General features: G+C 43.2%; 1 long non-coding RNA gene across 1 annotated transcript; it reads left to right on the plus strand.

The window, feature by feature from the left end:
* Positions 1-7,484: 7,484 nt before the first annotated feature.
* On the plus strand, positions 7,485-8,627 carry LOC121280546. Its single transcript, XR_005943635.1, has 3 exons — positions 7,485-7,646; positions 7,844-7,921; positions 8,372-8,627. It is a non-coding gene; the product is annotated as an uncharacterized LOC121280546 (long non-coding RNA).
* Positions 8,628-20,781: the final 12,154 nt, after the last annotated feature.

The following is a 20,781-nucleotide window of genomic DNA, read 5'->3' on the forward strand; positions in this document are numbered from 1 at the left end:
AGTGAGAACAGGAAATCAACCCTCAAGCAGAAAGTGCAGTCTCGGACTCCCCCACACTGTGGGCGTCAATCGTGTTGCTGACGCTCAGACACACGCTGACTCCACAGGAAATGTTGGGAAATTGCTGTCATTGAGAAATCTTTTTGGGCCGTGTTGTGAGTGAAGGAGCTGGGTGCAGTTCAAACTTTTGGCCACTGTATCACTTCCTAGGATGACATGTCAGATTTTATTTCTAATACTTTTCTCAGTTGCCTTTCTGTGGTGATTGTAACTGTTTCAAGTTTCTCCCTCTCTTTCACCTCCTGATCCACAATTATATCTGGGATGTTCTTTGCATCCTTTATGGTGAAGACAAATGCAAAATATCCATTCATGTCATCCAGTATTTCCATTTTCCATTATTAGTTCCAAGTTCTCACTCACTAAAGAAACAACACTCACTTCATTTAATCTTTTCCTTTTTAATTACCTGTAAAGATTCTTGCCATCTGTTCTTGTATTTCTTGCTAGCTTCGTCTCATACTTTAATTTCTCCCTCCTTATTAATCTCTTAGCCATTCTTAGCTGTTCTTTATATTCTGCCCAAACTTCTGAATTGCCACTCATTTTTGTGGAATTTTATGCTTTTCTTTCAATTTTGTACTATCTTTAACTTACTTAGTTGGACACGAATGGTGTGTCCTTCCCTTAGAATCTATCTTTCTCACCGAAATGTATGTTTTCTGAGTATTCTGAAATTTCTCCTCACTGCATCTCTACTGAACTATCCATTAACCTAATTTCCTCATTCTCTTCATCCAGCTCAGTCTAAATGCCCTAATAATCATCCTTATTTAAGGTTAAATCACTAGTCTTAGATCCATTCCTCTCTCCCTCAAACTGAATGTAGAATTCAATTATTTTATGATCGCTGCTACCAAGGGGTGCCTTCACTATGAGGTAATTAATTAAGAAACTGCCCCAAAAGCAGACTATGAACTTATCATCCAGATTACCTTTGCCTATCTGATTTGTCCAATCTATATGCATATTAATGTCAGCGATTATGATTGCTGTACCTTTTTCACATGCCCCATTATTTCTTCTTCTATACCCAGTCTAGAGGATCGTTACTCTAATGGGGCCTATAAGCCACCCCCACATGTGAATTCTCACCATTACTACTTCTCATCTCGACTCAAACTGATTCTACACCTTGATCTCCACAACTAACGTCATGTCTATTGGACCAATGTCATCCTTAATTAACAGAGCTATCCCACCACCTTTTCATAGATTCCTGCCCTTCCTAAATGTCAATGTGAATAATCAGGTCCCAGTGTTTGGCATCCAGGAGCTATGACTCGGTAATGGCTATCAGATCATGCATATTTATAAATATTTGTTCACCTGTTTCATTGCAAATGTTCTGTGCATTCAGATACAGAACCTAAAGATCTTTGTTTTAAAACATCTAGCCTTCTCTGCTGGTGCACTCTTAGGTTTGTACATTCTGTACTTTCCTGCCAAGAACTGATCATCATTTCCCTTAATATTATCTTGCTCTTTGCCTTTTCTTCTCCATTTAATTATCACGTCTTTCCAAATTTGAGCCCTTGCCCCCACTATTTAGTTTAAAGCCCTCAATGCTGGGACATAGTTATGTCACTCACCAGAACACTTGTCCCAGCATGGTTCAGGTGAAGACTGTCCCAATGGTACAGCTCCCACTTTCCGCAGCACTGGTGCCAGTGCCCCATGAATCAAAATCCATTTTTCCCACACCAAACTTTTAGACACGCTTTTCACTCCCTAATCTGATTTGCCCTATGCCAGTTTGCTCGTGGCTTAGATAGTAATACAGAGATTATTACCTTTCAGGTTCTGCTTTTTAATTTAGATCCTAACTGCTCATACTCCCTCAGCAGAACCTATTTCCTAGTTCTCCCTATGTCACTGCTACGAGCATAGACCACGACCCCTGCAACCTACCCCTCTAACTGCAAGTCCCTCCCCAGCCCAGAGCAGTGGCCCAAACCCTGACACCAGGCAGGCAACACAGCTGCATGAACTCTGACTCTCAGCTGCAGAGAACTGTGTCAATCCCCCTGACTATACTATCCCCAATTACCACTAAAATTCCTATTAACTCCACCTGCGTGAATATCTTCCTGTACCATGGTGCCATGGTCAGTTTGCTCATCCACACTGCAGCCACCACTTTCATCCATACAGGCTGCAAGAACATCAAACCTGTTTGACAATTGCAAAGATGAATCTTGTCCAGTCCTACCTTCGGTGTCCCCATAGCTGCCTCATGCGCAGTCACACCCTCCTCTCCCTGCCACTGACCAAATTAAAAGACCCTATTCTAAGGGTGTGACTACTTCCTGGTACAAAGTGTCCAGGTAACTTTCTCTCTCCCAGATAAAAGATGCATTTATGTTTCAGTCTGAAATATCCTGGTGCACACATCTGGGAGATTTTTCCAAATCTTTCAGCCCTTGGGTGCATTATGATGGCAGTTCCACAGAATGTGGATTTTCCCCATTAAACACATCAGTGGTGAAAGAGTAGTCAATGCAGAATGTGTGGGGCTGATTAGGAACTGAAAAGCCAACCTTTGTCTGGAGGCAGAGGACATGGTTAAGGTACAAGGTGTATTTTTGCCACTTTCTTCTCTGTCGAGAAGGATGTTCTCAAGGTAGCAGTAACAGAGAAGTAAAGATTGGATAGGAGAAAATTGGAGAACAAGAATTAAAGATTTGGCCTTCCTCAAATTAGAAACCTTAAAGGGTCTTGAGGGGATGTAGTAGTCAGCAATGAGGAGGATTATTACAGGCTCAAGGAAACAGAGTGGTAAAATGAGCAGACATCTGAGAGATTAAATGTAAGGCATGGAAATGTGATTTGATAGATTTTAAACAAAGAATGTGGAAATGAAATGTGAAATAAATGATACAACTTTAGAGGGAATGCAGAAAACACAAGACCTGGGGAAGCAAGTTCATAAATATCTGAAGGAGTCTGCATTTCTGCCAATAGTTCCAAAGAATATTTTAAAATTAACCTGAGGATGCTCAGTTAACAGGCAGATGTGACTGGCTTGCAACCAATTTCTGGTATATTTGACAGTAGCATGCTGCCACACTCATGGATGAGAGGCTCAGCAGAACTGCCATTCATTCATTCACTCCACCATTTCCGACAGTGGTCCATCCTCACATTGTTTAACTTCGTGGACCAGAATGTAACCGATGGTAATGTGACTTATGTTGTGCCATGTATCTTAATGGGAAAGTTAAACTCAACTTATTTCCTACATTTTGTGTTGTTATTAGTAATATCACATCCTTAAGTAACCAAATAACACTTATGACTGGACTTCAAATATTGAAATATTGTTTATTTATTGTTTTATTTATTTAATTCTTGATACAAAAATCAGAATTTCAACAATATTCAGACACTTTTCATTACTTTATGTAAACACACAATTCATCAGGATATAGACACTGAATACACGCAGCTTGTGGAGGACAGTACATATGGATAATATTTCATGTATTGTGCCTGAAGGGCCTGTTGTTCAAGAACAGCAGCTACATTTGTCAGAGGGATTCCCTTTACACACACAGCCATTGGCGCAGTTAGTGCATCCTGCAGGACAGCAAGAGCAGCAACCTGAGAGGAGAGGACAAAGACAGAAATCAGGAACAATGAATGAATTCATTGAAACATCCCCAGGACCTCCTATTACAGCCCTTAGCTCCTCTCTCACAAACTATTCTCTGTCATATCTCTAAGTTACCGATCTGAAGAGACTCAGCATCACAACAGTATGTGTGAAAGAGTTTGGGTGAAGATGTAACTGTCACTGTCTCTACAACACGATATCTAGTGAGAAGTCGATAATATCAACACTTCCTGATGTAAAACTAAGACACTTCTTTAACCAGCAGGGTTCTTTTCTCCAGATTCTTTCGATTAGAAATTGAATAAATCTGAAGGGAAATAAATCAGGTGAAATCATGCATTTTGTCGTTTTCTATCGTGTTCCTCTCTGAGTTCTGCCCAGAACTATCTGTCACATAAACACAATGTGAGGAGTTTTAAACTCTCCCACAGTTACTCACTTTTCCGGCAGCGTCCAGCTTTGCTGCTGGGACATCGACAGTCGGAGCACCTGCAGGTGTTTTCACAGGAGCAGGATCCTGAAAACAGGAAAAACACAGACACTGAGTTGTGGGAAAACCCTGAGAAATGACCCCGTGTGGAGGGGACCCGGCTCTTTGTCACATTCTCTTCTCCAGTGACTTTTCAGAAACAGCCTCCCCTACAATGCTGCAGCCCCTCAGTGAGACTGAGCCGGGACACTGCGCTGAAAGGACTGGCACCAGTCACCACTCACCATCCAGGCACACACAGGGCTTCGAGTCAGACATTTCAGGAACTTTTTCTTCAGTTTCGAGCCGTCACCCAATCAGCGCTTCTCGATCTTGTGCCGTTTGCTGAATCGTAGCCGAGTTTTATGGGCTTGTGATCGGTGGGGAACCGGTTGCAGAAGCGGGGAAGGGGCGGGTCTGTCCAGGCTGAATGCACACAGGGCACTGTAAGTGTTTCAGCGGCTGAAAGTTTGAATTGCACCCGGCTCCTTCACTCACAACACGGTCCAAAAAGATTTCTCAATGACAGCAATTTCCCAACATTTCCTGTGGAATCACCGTGTGTCTGAGCGTCTGCAACACGTTTCACCCCAGTGTGGGGGAGTCCAGGACGGCACTCTCTGTTTGGAGTTTGATTCCCTGTTTTCACTCTGGATATTTGCAGGTTTATAATTTCTCTGCCAGATCCTGTGTCCCAGAGAGTTTCTCGCCTGTTTTGATGTCTAACAATGTTTGCACTGATGTTGTGCTTTCAATGGGCAGCACGTTTCAAAGCCCCAGTGTTTGGAGAGATGATAATTGATCTGTTTTGTCTGATCAGTGTGAGGAACCAAGAATACAGGTGACCTTTGGACCGTCTGCACCGTCCTGTCTGTTTAAAGGCTGAATTACACTGGAGTCTGTTATTCACTCTGTAATTATCTACAGTCAGAAAGAATCCCGTTGTCAATCTGTAATTACAAATCTCAGATTTTAGATCCCCTTGAAGCAGTTACTAATCTGAGTCGGCTCTCCTCAATTCCTGGCACCAGTTTCTGTCTGAAACAAATGCACAGGCCTCTGCAGGTTCCAATTAATTCTGCTGCTCACTACAATGACCGGTTGGCTCCTTGAAATAATGCCGAGTTGGTCAATTGTTCATTGGTGCACACGGTTGTCTCTGATCTTTTCGTGCCTGAATGTGTCCTCTGGCTTTTCTCCACCATCAATTAAGTTCATAAAACCTGCGAATCTACTATTACTGGCGGAGGAGAGAGAGAGAAGGTCCGAAATCTGTTGGAAATGATCAAGTTTCCAAAATTAAAAATGTACATTCGAGTTTACCTGGCTGCCACGAACCTCTCCATTAACATCACTGAAATCAGATTTTTTGGTCATTTAACTGATCGCTATTCATGGGATCTTGCTATGTGCAAATATCCCCTGGTATTTCCTTGTAATGCAACAATGATTATTCTTTGAAAGCATTTCACTCTTGCTGACTGCCCTCTTACTGTTGTGTTACTGACAGGATGTTTAACAGTTAGGCACTTTGCAAATTTAGTAAATTCGTCTTTCAAATTTCACTTTCAGCACGCCCTCTGGCCTTGTAAACTATCTCATCTCCAACCACCCCCTTACTCTCCAAGTTCGTTGAAAGTGTTGTCATTTTACAAACCCACGCAGATCTTTCCCAGAAGTCCCTGTTTGTTGCTCTCCAGTCGGGTGTCACTCCATTACATCCCTGCATAGACTCTATCTAAAGTCATAATGACATCCTCTGTGATTGTAATCCTACTCCATTAACCCTCCACAATCTCCCTGCAGCCTTTAACAAAGCCAATCACACATCCCCCATCACCTCTCTCTTGATGCCTTGTTCAGTGCCATTGCCCTCACATGGCTCCCCTCTGACCCATTGTTTGCAGACTGAGATACGGGGCATATGTTTCTGTATGGACATGCTATCTGAGTCATCTACCTCTACATCAGTATTCCCAATATCTTCATCTCCCCTGATGTCATCAGGCTCCAGAAATGTATTCATTTCTGTCTTGAACATGCTCAATGACTAAGCTTCCACAGCCCCCTGGGGTACAGCATTCCAAAGATTCGCCGTACACTGAGTAAAGAAATTCCTTCTCTTCTCAGTGTTATATGGCTTGCCCCTTATTCTGAGACAGTGTCCCCTGGATCTACACTCACCAGCCAGGGGAAACATCCTATTCACATCGTCCCTTTTACACCTGGTAAGAACTTTGTAAGTTTTAATGAGGTCACCTCTCAACTTTCAAAACTCTAGAGAATACAGGCCCAGTTTCCTCAATCTCTCTTCATAACACAATCCTGCCATCTCAGGGATCAGTCTGGTGAACCTCCATTGCACTCTCTCTAAGGCAAGTATATCCTTCCTTAGATAAGGAGACCAGAACTGTACACAATACTCCAGGTCAGGTCTCACCAAGACCCTGTACAATTGCAGCAAGACATCTTTACTCCTGTACACAAATCCCCTTGAGATGAAGGCCAACATAACATTTGCCTTCCTACCTATTGACTGCACCTGCATGCTACCTTTTAGTAACTCATCAAGCTGGTAATGTAGAAACATGTCCAGGAATGGCCAAAACGCTAAAAGTAGGAAAAATCCAATCCTGCCAAGTACTGTGTCAACAGCCTGCTCTTCATTGTGAACAAAGTGATTGGAGGTGACATGGACAGCGGTATCATGGGTCACTTATTCACCAGTCAGCTGCTCACTGATGCTCAGGTTGGGTTTCACTGGGCAAACCCCAACTCACTCCCTAACAGCACTGTGGGTGTTCCTACACCACATGAACTGCACATGTTCAAGAAGGCAGCTAGCCAACACCTTCTCAAGGGCAATTAGAGATAGGGAACAAATGTTGGCATTGTCAGCGGTGCCTACATATCTTGGATATACAAGAAAGAACATATCTTGGGGTGTTCTCCAAGATGATAGTTAGTGGGAGAAAAAAGACACCAAGGGTTATTCTTGTATTCCAGGGTGATTCTGGGATGGTGGAAAGTATTGAGGGAGCAGGGGAGAAGCGGTAATGTGTAATCTGGAGCAGCCAGATGTGGCGGTGAGTGGTGAAAGCAGTTGTCTATCATGTCCATTGCTGAGATTAGGGTCGACACGGGGGAATGGAGAGGACCCTATGTCCATCTTGTAGACTGATTTTTGTCACTCTGGGAATAATTACAAACACAATGGAGCCGATTGAAATTGCTATCATTGAGAAATCTTTGTGGGCCGTGTTGTGAGTGAAGGAGCCGGATGCAATTCAAACATTCCGCCGCTGAATCACTTCGGTGCCCGTGTGCACTCAGCCCGCCCCTTCCCCGCTTCTGCAGCCGGTTCCCCACCGATCACAAGCCCATAAAACTCGGCTCCGATTCAGCAAACGGCACAAGATCGAGAAGCGCTGATTGGGTGACGGCTCGAAGCTGAAGAAGTTCCTGAAATGTCTGACTCGAAGCCCTGTGTGTGCCTGGATGGTGAGCGGTGACTGGTGTCAGTCCTTTCAGCACAGTGTCCCGGCTCAGTCTCACTGAGGGGCTGCAGCATTGTGGGGGAGGCTGTTTCTGAAAGTCACTGGAGAAGAGAATGTGACAAAAAGCCGGGCCTCCTCCACACGGGGGGCATTTCTCAGGGTTTTCCCACAACTCAATGTCTGTGTTTTTCCTGTTTTCAGGATCCTGCTCCTGTGAAAATACCTGCAGGTGCTCCGACCGCCGATGTCCCAGCAGCAAAGCTGGACGCTGCCGGAAAAGTGAGTAACTGTGGGAGAGTTTAAAACTCCTTACATTGTGTTTATGTGACAGATAGTTCTGGGCAGAACTCAGAGAGGAACACGATAGAAAAGTACAAGATCCATGATTTCACCTGATTTATTTCCCATCAGATTAATTCAATGTCCAATCGAAAGAATCTGGAGGCAAGAACCCTGCTGGTTAAAGAAGTGTCTTAGTTTTATATCAGGAAGTGTTGATATTATCGAGTTCTCAGTAGAAATAGTGTTGTAGAGACAGTGACAGTTACATCTTCACCCAAACTCTCTCTCAGAGTGTTGTGATGCTGAGTCTCTTCAGATGGATAACTTGGAGATATGACACAGATTAGTTTGTGAGGGAGGAGCTAGGGGCTGTAATGGCAGGTCCTGGGGGTGTTTCAGTGAATTCATTCATTGTTCCTGATTTCTGTCTTTGTCCTCTCCTCTCAGGTTGCTGCTCTTGCTGTCCTGCAGGATGTACAAACTGCGCCAATGGCTGTGTGTGTAAAGGGAGTCCCTCTGACAAATGTAGCTGCTGTTCCTGAACAACAGGCCCTTCAGGGACAATAGATGAAATATTGTCCATATGTACTGTATTCCACAGGCTGCATGTTCTCAGTGTCTATATCCTGATGAGTTGTGTCTATGAGAAGTAATTGAAATGAATGAATTATTTTTGAAATGATCATTTTTGTATCAGATAATAAAATAAACTTTCTCAGGATCTATGATAAGTGCCATTCTCTTCATTAAATAAGTGTATTTTCTAATGGCAGCACAGTCACCAGGGAAAGAGTTAGAACCTGAGTCGGGTGCATTGCGTAAAATGATCTTGTGTAGGCCCCTTGCTGTTTGGTGAAGTGCGGTGGAAGAGGTTAAAACATGTGGCGCCATGTGGGGATTGGGGGAGTTCATGATTCAATGGTGTTGCTGTTCTGCTACTGGGAATTCATGTGGGCTAAAATACTCTTACATCTTCAGCCTCAAACTAGCAAAAGATAGGAGGTTGGGAACTACTGTCTTTTGGCATAACTTCCCTCCTGGGGACAGGATCACAAAATCAGGATCAAATCTAGGATTCGATTGAGCACCAATCAGCTGGTATGTTTTTGGTCGGATTTGTCAATTGCTGGCCAAGTACATTCTCAAAGTCCAATTAAGGATGGTGGACAGGGTCTCCAAGCTGCACAGCCAATAGGAGCTTCTTCAGCATGGAAAAAGTTTCATCCTGCCATTGCATATAGGGGAGAGAAGGCACCTCCATCTCGCCTCTTGCCTCTATTTGTGCCGCAGGGGACCTGCTCTGGCACATCAAAGATGGAGCCCAATGCAAGGTGCCGTAAATTCAAACGCACTGTATTAGTGCACAAAAATTAATATAATGAAATCATATATTAATGACATGCCCACTCATGGTCTGAATTACCAATGTCGCTAGAACAAGGAAGCCCAACCCCTTTCTCTGTGAACCATTTCAATGCGGACTTGGCATCCGCTGCATCACATTTCAAATATTTCAACACCAATCACTAAAATCAAACAGCATTTACTCAAATAGAGGACTGTCTGGACATATTCTTATTCATATTTATAGAACAATGTTACAAGTTTCTGCTTTCGGCACTGCATTTTCACCTGCTGGAAACATTCTTTGAGAACTCATCAGTGTTGAAACTCCTGTCCCATCTGTCCCGAACACAGCTTAAAACCTTCCATGGAATAATTTGCGCAGGCTGGTGGCCCTTAGTTTCAACATTAATGTGAAAGTGTTGTAATTGTTGTAAAGTCTTTATGTCACTCAGGGCTGCTTAGCTCCTGACCTCATTACAGCCTTAGTCCAAACATGGACAAAAAAGCTGAACTCAAGATCTGAGGTGCGAGTGACTTGCCCGTGACATCAAGGCAGCCTTTGACCCAATGTGGCATCAAGGAGCCCTAGCAAAACTGGGGTCAACGGGAATGGGGGGGGGAGCTGGTGGGGGACTCTCTACTGGCTGGAGTCATACCTAGCACAAAGGAAGATGGTTGTGGTTTTTGGAGGTCAATCATCTCAGATCCAAGTTATCACTGCAGGAGTTCCTCAGGCTAGTGTCCTAAGTCCAACCAGCTTCAGCTGCTTCATCAGTGACATTCATTCCATCATAAGGTCAGAAGTGGGAATGTTTGATGATGATTGCTCATTGTTCAGCACCATTTACAATTGGGGAGAGAGACAATGGTGTAGTGGCCATGTCATTGGACTAGCAATTCAAAGGCCATGCTAATCCTGAGGATGTGGGTTCAAATCCCACTAAGGCAGCTGGTGGAATTTAAATTCAATTAATAAAGTTGGAATTAAAAGTTAGTCTCTGTAACGGTGACCATGAAACCATTGTCAATTGTTGTAAAAACCCATTTTCTTTTATAGAAGGAAATCTGCCATCCTTACCTGGTCTGGCCTACATGTGATTCCAGACCCACAGCAATGAGGTTGACTCTTAACTGCCCTCTGAAATGGCCAAGTAAGCCACTCAGTTGAATGGTAATTAGGGATGGTCTTGCCAGCAATGCTTGAAAGAATAAAGAAAAAAAGTGAAGCAGTAATTCCCAAATGTAGCAAGGCCTGGACAATATCCAGGCTTCAGCTGACAAGTGGCAAGTAATGTTCATGCCACACAAGTGCTAGACAATGACCATCTCCAACAAGAGATAATCCAACCAACTCCCCTGATGTTCAATGGCATTACCATCACTGAATCCTCCACTATCAACATCCTGGGGATTGCCATTGACCAGAAACTGAGCTGGACCAGCCATATAAATACAGTGGCTGCAAGAGCAGGTCAGAGGCTGGAAGTCCTGCAGCGAGTAACTCAGCTCCTGACTCCCCAAAGCCTGTCCACTATTTACAAAGCACAAGTCAGGAGTGCGATGGAATACTCTCCACTTGCCTGGATGAATGCAGCTCCAACAGCACTCAAGAAGCTCAATACCATCCAGGACAAAGCAGCCTGCTTAATTGGCACCCCATCCACAAACACACTCCTTCCACCACTGAAGCACATTAACTGCAGTGTGTCCCATTTACAAGATGCACTGCAGCAACTCACCAATGGTCCTTTGACAGCACCTTCAAAACCTGCGACCTCCACCACCTAACAGGACAAGGGCAGCAGATGCATGGGAACACCAGCACCTGGAAATTCCTCTCCAAACAACACACCATCCTGACTTGGAACTATATTGCCATTCCTTCACTGTCACTGGGTCAAAACCCTGGAACTACCTCCCTAACAGCACTGTGGGTATTCCTACAACACATGGATTGCAGCGGTTCAAGAAAGCGGCACACCACCACCTTCTTAAGAGATGGTCAATAAAAATGCTGGCCTAGTCAGCGATGCCCAAATCCTGTGAAAGAATTTTAAAAATGCACCAGATGTTCAATACCTACTTAACATTGTGGCCTCTGACTTGTCCAAATATTTGTGAAATGTCAAGTGTCACAATCCACATTCAAGGCTATTGTAGAACCACAATGAATACTGTCAAATCTGCTATGTAATTGACTGCAAAACTGGATGACGCAGTTCTAACATGTCTAGATGTAACCTACAAGGGTGCTGATGGATTTTGGGTAGTTATGTGCATGTGCTTTTGAGGGTGCTGAGAAAATCACTACCAGCTAGAACTCAATGCCTTGCAGGGAAATTCTGTAGGCATGTTTTTAAATAACAGGAGAGAACTGTTAGTAGACAAGATAGGCCTAATTTCTGGCCGAATGGCCTAATTTCTACTCCTATGTCTTATGGTCTTATTTACGGGGAGAAGGCGGGAGAATGGTGTTGAGGAACTTATCAGCCATGATTGAATGGCGGAGCAGACTCGATGGGCTGAATGGCATAATTTCTGCTCCTATGTCTTATGGTCTTATGGTCTTATATGAAACTGATGATCAGGATTCAGAATTTGAACCAGAATGAATACTAAATTCTACCCCACCTATGTGCAGAATATATTCGTTAAATTTGCAATATTTAGTTATGTACACTAAAGGCGTTTGACCAATCTTCATCCTTTGTCCTAACAGAGAAAGTTAACTGAAACCTGCTATTTACTTCTACAGTTCATAATATTCCTTAATTCATTCCCCTCACATCTAGCAGTGCTGTACCTAGTCCAATCACCATGGCATCACATTAGGCACTTGGTGAAATCAATTAACTGCTTTTTTTTACAGAGACTGGAAGGAGAAAGACAGATACAAAGGTGGTTTAACTAATACTACTTTATTTAAAAGATTGATGAAAGATACTATGTAATTATAGGCACAATTATGAATTAAGTGAATCATGATATCTTTTTAATAGCTGAGTTCTCTTGTTTATAGCTTTACAATGTTACAGCATGGAATCAAACATAATAACATAATAAGTAAGGTCAGGTGTATGCCATTCGGCCCTTCAAACTGCTCCTCATTCAATACAATCATACCTAATCATCTACCTCTATTCCACCTTCCTGCATTATCCTTGTATCTTTTAATTTCTTGAGTATCTAAAAATTTATCAAACCTTCCCTTGAATATACTCAACAACTAAATGACTGATCCCATTATTCTGAGACTGTGACCCTGGTTCTAGACTCACTGGGCTGAATTAGGGGATGTGCCATGGTCCCCACACTCCCCCAACACCACTCCACCAAAAAGTCAGGTGGGGAGTCTGCCCAGGGGAAGAACGGCTGCCTGGAAACCATTTGCAGGCAGGATTTCTGGCCCTCAGAGGCAGGACATCACTCCTCAAGGCAGCAGAGGTTGGCAACACTCAAGTGTCTGCAGTGCTACTGTGGCCACTGCTGGTACTGCACTCGGGGCTTGAGGAGGCATTCAGCAATGGATCAGAGCTTTGGGGTTCGGGGAGCGGGAGGGGGACCACAAGATGCCCAGCTAGAAGGGACTTGAGATGCCATGAGGAGAGGGGAACCTGGGGATAGTACCTTTGAGAAACCCTCCGATGGGTCCTAGGGGGGCTGTTTAAGGAGGATCCCCCACTCACCATCAGCCTGAGCATGGAAACCACCAGTTGAATCCCAGGGACAGCGTGATGAGCCCTTCAATTGGGCATTAATTGCCCACCAATAGGCCTTGACACCCCTAGGTGTGAATTTCCATGTATCAGCTCTGCAGTGCAATTCATATAGACTTTCCAGAGAAGTGGTCAGATTTACAGTATCAGCTATCAGGTGACTCATGGCAGACACTTTTGATCAGTGTCCTCTCTTATGTTTTTTTTTGATTGGCCCACTGGCATGTGAAATGCCACCTGTCACCCCGCTGCTGGCAAAATTGCGATGGGGGCAGGGGAGGGTGAGTAGGGGTAGGACAGGCCACTCACTGCATTCAATGTGGCCCCCCATGTTTAAATCTGTCAGCGGGGGAGAGTTAAATCTAGGCCCCCAACGAGGGGAAACATTTTCCCAACATCTATTCTGTCAAGCTCCTTAAACATTATATAAGTTTCAATGAGGTTGCCTCTTATTCTTCTAAATTCCAACTTTGTTATTTTACACCTACAGTTTGTACCCACTAAATCACTGATAAACACCAAGCTTTGTGAAATAACATATCCCCAAAGTGACATAAGCACAACTTACAACTTTGGCTGTCTAGTAGCTCAGTGTTTAGTGCAATGGATGTTATTACTTCCTCTTGGATGGTCAACTTCGTAGCCCATTGGCAATGCTGTCTTTGTCAGTTGTCTTCTTGTTTATTATTAATGTGAACTGTATGCATGCCTTTGCTAGATCATGATTTTATTCCTATGCTAAAAGTTGTGAACAATTAAATTACAGATGTAATGGATTTTATATGTTTAAGTAGTTAACCTTGCTTAGCCTTCCATCTTTCACTTTAAGTACATATTGAACTGTTTAAAGATCTGTTTTTTAAAAAAAATATAAGAGGAGACACTGATCAAAAATATCTGCCATGAGTCACCTGATAGCTGATACTGTAAATCTGACCACTTCTCTGAAAGTCTATATGAATTGCATTGCAGAACTGTTACATGGAAATTCACACATAGGGGGTGTCAAGGTCCACTTCAAACAGGGACACTCTTGAAAGGAAGGTATTAAAGACACAAAGTGCTGTTCTTTGATCAGATACTCATCAGGAATTTAAAAGCCCCTGTGAAGGACAAAATAACCCCCTATCTCCTGTTAATTAATATCTTGAAATATGTCAAAGGTTTTGGAAATGAGAAGATCAAGAAATGGGATTATTTGTTCTACAACAATGAACACAATACATGTTAATCGAATTCCCTTCTGGAAATATTAAAGACAGGAGTTTAAAAACTAGTTCTGTCAAGCAGAATCAGAGAAAGAACATGCAGGGGGGAAAGAAACATGACAGTAATCTAAAAACCTTGCTGGAAAAGAGCAGGGAAGATCTCTCTCTCTCTCTGGAAGCTAAAAGGGTGTTCTCAACAGAATGCAGACTTGAACAAAGTCAACTCCAGAATTCTACAGAAATTCACCTAACTTCAAATGGTGACAACATTCCACAATCTACACTTCCACAATCTATACTTCAAAGACAAGTGAAGGATTAATCATATTTTTTAAAAACTTTTAATTGGACTCTAACTTTCTTACTTATGATATCCGTGTGTATGTCATCGTGTCTTTATTATTTTTTCTCTGGTTTAGTTCCTAATAAACTTACTTTTTCTTTAACTCAAGAAAACCTGGTTTAACTGGTTCCTTATTAACAAATAAATACATTTACATAAGGCATTTACAGGGAAAATACATTTTAAATCCTTTGTTGTGACCAACCAAGGGGCTGAATAGAGGGGGAACCAATTCACTCCTCCTCCCAGTTGTAACACTATTTTGAACAAAAAAAAATGATTGGGTCTACATCTACCAGCTCACAAATCATTCCAGCTTGATTGGGCGAAGTGTGATCTTTCATAGTTATTTCAGAAAACAAATCCAACTTGGGCACAAATGGTTCAAACATAGTAAAATATCCCAAGGCACTTAACAAGAGCATTATTAAACAGAGAGCAATCCACAGCATTTTTTAGGTAGGATAGAGAGGGTGAAAATCTTAATCTTTTTAAAGAGTCAGATAATGTGATAGGTTAAGTTTAAATTTCCTTCATTTTGGATATATGATTTACCATGGAGTGAATCACTTCCATTTATCTTTGTGATCTGGTGATATAGGATGAGGTGGGGGGATTCAAAATTGGCTTAGTTGTAGGAGACAGAGGGTGATGACAGAAGGATGTTTTAGTGACTGGAAGCCAGTGCCCAGTGGCATACCACAGAAATCTGTGCTGGGTGCCCTATTATTTGTCATTTATATAAATGACATAGATGACAATGTGGTGGGGGGGAGGATTAGTAAGTTTGCAGATGACACAAAGATTGGCCGAGTGGTTAACAATGAGGTTGAGTGTCTTGGGCTACAGAAAGATATAGATGGGATGGTCAAATGGGCAGATAAGTGGCAGATGGAATTTAACCCTGAAAAGTGTGAGGTGATACACTTTGGAAGGAGTAATTTGACAAGGAAGTATTCAATGAATGGCATGACACTAGGAAGTTCTGAGGAACAAAGGGACCTTGGCGTGTGTGTCCATAGATCTCTGAAGTGGAGGGGCATGTTAGCGGGGTGGTAAAAAAGGCATATGGACACTTGCCTTTATCAATTGAGGAATAGATTACAAAATAAGGGAGATCATATTGGAGTTGTATAGAACCTTGGTGAGGCCACAGCTGGAGTACTGTGTGCAGTTCTGGTCACCACATTATAGGAAGGATGTGATTGCACTGGAGGGGGTGCAGAGGAGATTCACCAGGATGTTGCCTGGGATGAAACATATAAATTATGAAGAGAGGTTGGATAGACTTGAGTTGTTTTTATTGGAGCAGAGAAGACTGAGGGGTGACCTGATCGAGGTGTACAAGATTATGAGGGGCATGGACTGGTTGGATAGGGAGCAGCTGTTCCCCTTAGTTGAACAGTCAGTCACAAGGGGACATAAGTTCAAGTTGAGGGGCAGGAGGTTTAGGGGGGATGTGAGGAAAAACTTTTTTACTCAGACGGTGGTGACGGTCTGGAATGCGCTGCCTAGGAGGGTGGTGGGGGCGGGTTGCCTCACATCCTTTAAAAAGTACCTGGATGAGCACTTGGCACACCTTGCCCTCATCTCCCATCCAGATACATTGTGACATATTATCCTACTCTGCAGCAGAGCCAGGGGTCCCAAGTGGAGGATTCTCTATACAGGAATGGTCTCCTGTTCGTTTGGGGATCTGATGAGAGTGTTGAATGGTGCAGTGTCATTTAATGATTTTTACCATTCCCAGATCCCTAGCTGTCTATGACTTCTGTGACCTGGATGAGACTATTTTATGTATTTACACAAATTGTGACACGTTCCAGACTCTCTTCCATTATTTGAAGGGACGGCTCTTCTGTTTCTGGCTGCACTTCAATCATATGTTCCGATTTTTGACCACTCCAGTGCTGAGTGGAGTGAGCAAGTGGGAGGACCTCCTCATGGGTATGCTCCTGCGCCCAGCCATAATTCCAGTAGAGTGCAGTCAGTGAGGCTTTTCACTCCAGCTGCCTCTCCTCCACAGTTTTGTCAGCACCTGGGTATTTCCAGCACACCTGTATGACATGGTTTCACCTTGACTATTTAAAGGACCAATGGTGAAGATGGAATTTGGAGGAGTTGGGAACATTTTTGTGGAGAAAAATATTTACAGACGTCAGAAGGTACGAAGATAGACCTGGTTTAATGAGGTGCTGGGTGGAGGACTATAGAGTTTCTATTCCCCAGTGATGGCTTGAGAACACCTGCTGGTGTGGTTGAAGTGGTGAGCAGGAGGAGTGTACAGCTCTGAACTTGGACCCAGAATAGGAAATGCTTCAATTACCTAACCTTGGCACAAACCAATTAAACTAAATTAAGAAAAACGAGGGACAAAACAAGATGCAGCCCTTTAAAAGGATACAGTGAACAAAAAGTCAAATGTTAAAGGAAACTTACAAAGATCAAACTAAAATATGGTCAAGGGGGCCTATAAAGCACCCCATCCCCTGCGGCGCCCAATGAGCATGGATGGCCTCTATCATGCGGGTAGATACCGTGTGCTCCCTCTCCAGGGATACCCGGGCCCGAATGTAACTGTGGAAGAGGGGCAGACAGTCGGGCTGGATGACCCCCTTGGTTGCCTGCTGTCTGCACCTGTTAATGACCAGCCTAGCTAGGCCATGAGTACAGTTGCTGTTCACCTAAATTTTTTAACGCAATTACCGCCCATCCACACCCCCACCTCCCACCTCACTCTTGTCAAACATACTCCATCACATCACTCCTCTGACCCACTTATATTTCAAATTCTCTTTCAATATACTCCCTTACGTCCCCCTTCCCAGATCTGCCACTTACCCTCATCCTTGAAAACAGCTTGGTTAACTCAGTCAATTCTCAGCATACGTCCTCCAATAATTCAAGTGCCACTTGTAACGTATGAGTCTTGTGGCATGGAATACATTGCATCCTTCGGATACCCACATGTCTAACAGACGCTCTTGGGTTTGTTCGGCCCCATTGCAGGTGAAAAGGCAGAAAATAGGAAGGAGAGGATCGAAGGTGGATGCACACAAATCGCCCAGTTGACATCTGCTAAGCACGAGGCCATGGAGATAAGTAGGTCACAAGTGTTCTGAGTATCAGAGATGGAGAGACTTAAACTTCATTGCTGCATGGTGACACCATTAAGGATCTCCAAACCACAACTAATACAAGACTATGCCATGTTAAATTGAATTCAGCACCAAATGAAACATGATTACTTTGATCATATACATTTCAGCATTTTCACATTCCCATGGCTAAATCACATCCGAGTCCTTCAGAACTATCATGTGAAGAACAGCAACTCTTGTCTTTTGCAGACAACATTTCCTCAGAGGAGATAATTCCTTCTGAGGGTGCACCACCACAGGACAAATGCAAACTAGGCACCAGCACAGATATTACATTTTGGTGGGTTCTGTGAGAATAAGGTGGGATCTCAATTTGTGAATCAAAGTTCACAGGTAAGCACATGCAGAGAGTGTTGGTGGAGTCAGCTGTGGAGAGTTGGCATGAAAGGGCATGCCATTCCATATTATGCTCAGCTGGACATAGATGCTGAACCTGTGGCCCATCACTGAAGAGTAGAATGATAGAGGTTTAGCAGCAACTGTGCAATCTATTGGCCAGCGAGGCGTACTTTCCACAAAATCCAGAGGAGGTGAGTAGTCCTCCACAAAAAATTGTCAATTGATGTCACAGTCTGTTGTGCTCCTTAGTCACCTATCAGGCCTCTTTTAAGGCTGGTCTCGGGCATGAACAAGTTGCAGTGTTGGATTAATGTAAAGCTCCTGGTGGTTCCGAGGCTGTTCAGATTGCCACATGTGAACTCCATTGACTTTGGTGAGAGCAGAAAATCCCGCCCGCAAGTAGTTGAACCTCTGTCTATAAACACTGTGATGTGCTCAGTGCCTCCTGTGACACTGAGCTTGCTGTCCCCCCACAGCACACCCCTACTGCTGATAATGCTGATTGTCTGAAGTCCATTCAAAGGCAGCCATGGTGCCAACCATCATGATGTTCTCTATGATCTCCTCCAAACTATACAAAGGTTTCTCACTGAGTAATCTCACCAAATTGTATTGCAGAGGGAACTGAGAAAGGAGCTGTCAGCACTCAGCTTTTACTCATATCAGGACTCCTAACTTTTAACCAGTCCCATGAAATGGATGTCAATTTTTCTTCTGTTTTACTGATCAATTAGACAGAGCTGTCTCTCCAGATTGTATAACTCAGATACTCCAAAACCCACCACTGTGATAATGGAAACAGGTGTTCACAACTGCTATGGGTCAAGCTTCACGAATTTGATGATCTTGCCCCATCAATTCTCTTGCCCATTGTGGTGTGGTGAAGGGTTTAAACTGTTCCTGATTTCTGTCTTCGTCCTCTCCTCTTGGGTTGCTGCTCTTGTTGTCCTGCAGGATGCATGAACTGCACCGATGGCTGTGTGTGTAAAGGGAATCCCTCTGACAAATGTAGCTGCTGTTCCTGAACAATAGGCCCTTCAGGGACAATAGATGAAATATTGTCCATATGTACTGTATTCCACAAGTTGCATGTCCTCAGTGTCTATCTCCTGATGATTATTTTACAGAATAAGAAAAAGGAAGTCAAGTGTGATCTGTGTAATAAAAAACAAAAGTGCTGTAAATAGTCAGCAGGTCAGGCAGCATCTATGGAGAGAAACAGAGTTAGTGCTTCAGGCTGATGACCTTTCATCAGAATTTGCTTTTGATCTGTGTAAGCTTGTTTCTAACCCTGGGATGGTTACACTAAAAAGCAAGAATCTCGGTTAATCTAAAACATTTGCTTGTTCTTTCTGAACACATATATACTTACCCGTGAATTCATCCTGACTCTGTCAGAGTCCCATAGACGTTGAAGTAATTAAATAACAATTAAATAATACCAGAAAATGCACAGCAGTGCCTCTGTACAGAAAAGACAATTTGAGTGGAAACAAAAAGGCTAGAAATATGAAATAAGAACAATAATTAGCCTAAACAATCCCTGCAGCTCATTGTTTATCATCCATGTCCATCAAAATAATCACCCCCTTATCTTTGACTCTGTTCTTTCCCCCTTTTGAATCTTTTCAGCACCCATTGCTCTGAAGAAAGGATCACACGCAAAATCCCAGCCTCTTTTTTCTTTGCATGGATGCAACGTATCTCCATTTTATTTCAATACAAAGAGGCATTGTGCTTCTCCAGGGAGCATGAAAATCAGTTTGTGAGTCAGCTTGGTGTGTCCTATGCACACCCTCTAAAACAAAAGCTATTGGCCATTATATCAAGGACTGTTCCTGCAGTAAAGCCCTAGGCTGCATGAACCGTGAAATTTCATTTTATGTTCTTAAGGCTGGATCACAGACTACGTGTGTCAAATCTAATACATGTACAGTTTGAAAAGTCACGATTTAGAATTTTTTATAATTGTTACACATTCTTCATAGACTGCAGGACACCTCCTAATCTTTCTCTATTAATTTATGAAATGTGGCTGTTACTGGAAAGGCCAACATTCATTTCCTATCCCTAATTCCTCAGAACGGCTGCAGTCCATGTGGCGTAAGTACACCCACAGTGCTGTTAGGAAGGGAGTTCCGGGATTTTGAACTAGCGACAGTGAAAGAACAGCGATATAGCTCCAAGTCAGTATGGTGTGTTACTTAGAGGGGAACTTACAGGTGGTGGTGTTCCCATGTGTCTGTTGCTCTTGTTCTGTTAGGTGGTAGAGGTCACAGTTTGGAAGGTGCTGTCAAAGTAGGCATGGCAACTTGCTACGTTGCACCTTGTAGATGGTACATACATGTTGCCACTGTGAGCTGGTGGTGGATGCAATACTGATCAAGTGAACTGCTCTGTCTTGAATGGTGTCAAGCTTCCTGAGTGTTGGAGCCAAACTTAGTCAGGAAACTGGGGAGAATTACATCATACTTCTAACGTGTTTGGTAGATGGTGGACAGGCTTTGGGCAATCAGGAGGTGAAATACTCAATGCAGAATTCCCAGCCTCTGTCCTCCTTTTGTAGCCACAGTATGTACCATAGGTTATGGTGTATAAGTTGACCCAGCCTATAAGCCAACAAAAATCATGTTTAGATCTATACTGGTAAGTCAACCACCCCACTTTTCACCCCACTTTTCTGCTAAGAAAAGCTAGACCTGCATTAAGAATCAGCCTCAATTTTTCACCTCAGAAATGTATG

The sequence above is a fragment of the Carcharodon carcharias genome, chromosome 7, assembly GCF_017639515.1.
Source record: "Carcharodon carcharias isolate sCarCar2 chromosome 7, sCarCar2.pri, whole genome shotgun sequence".
Classification (NCBI taxonomy): Eukaryota; Metazoa; Chordata; class Chondrichthyes; order Lamniformes; family Lamnidae; genus Carcharodon; species Carcharodon carcharias.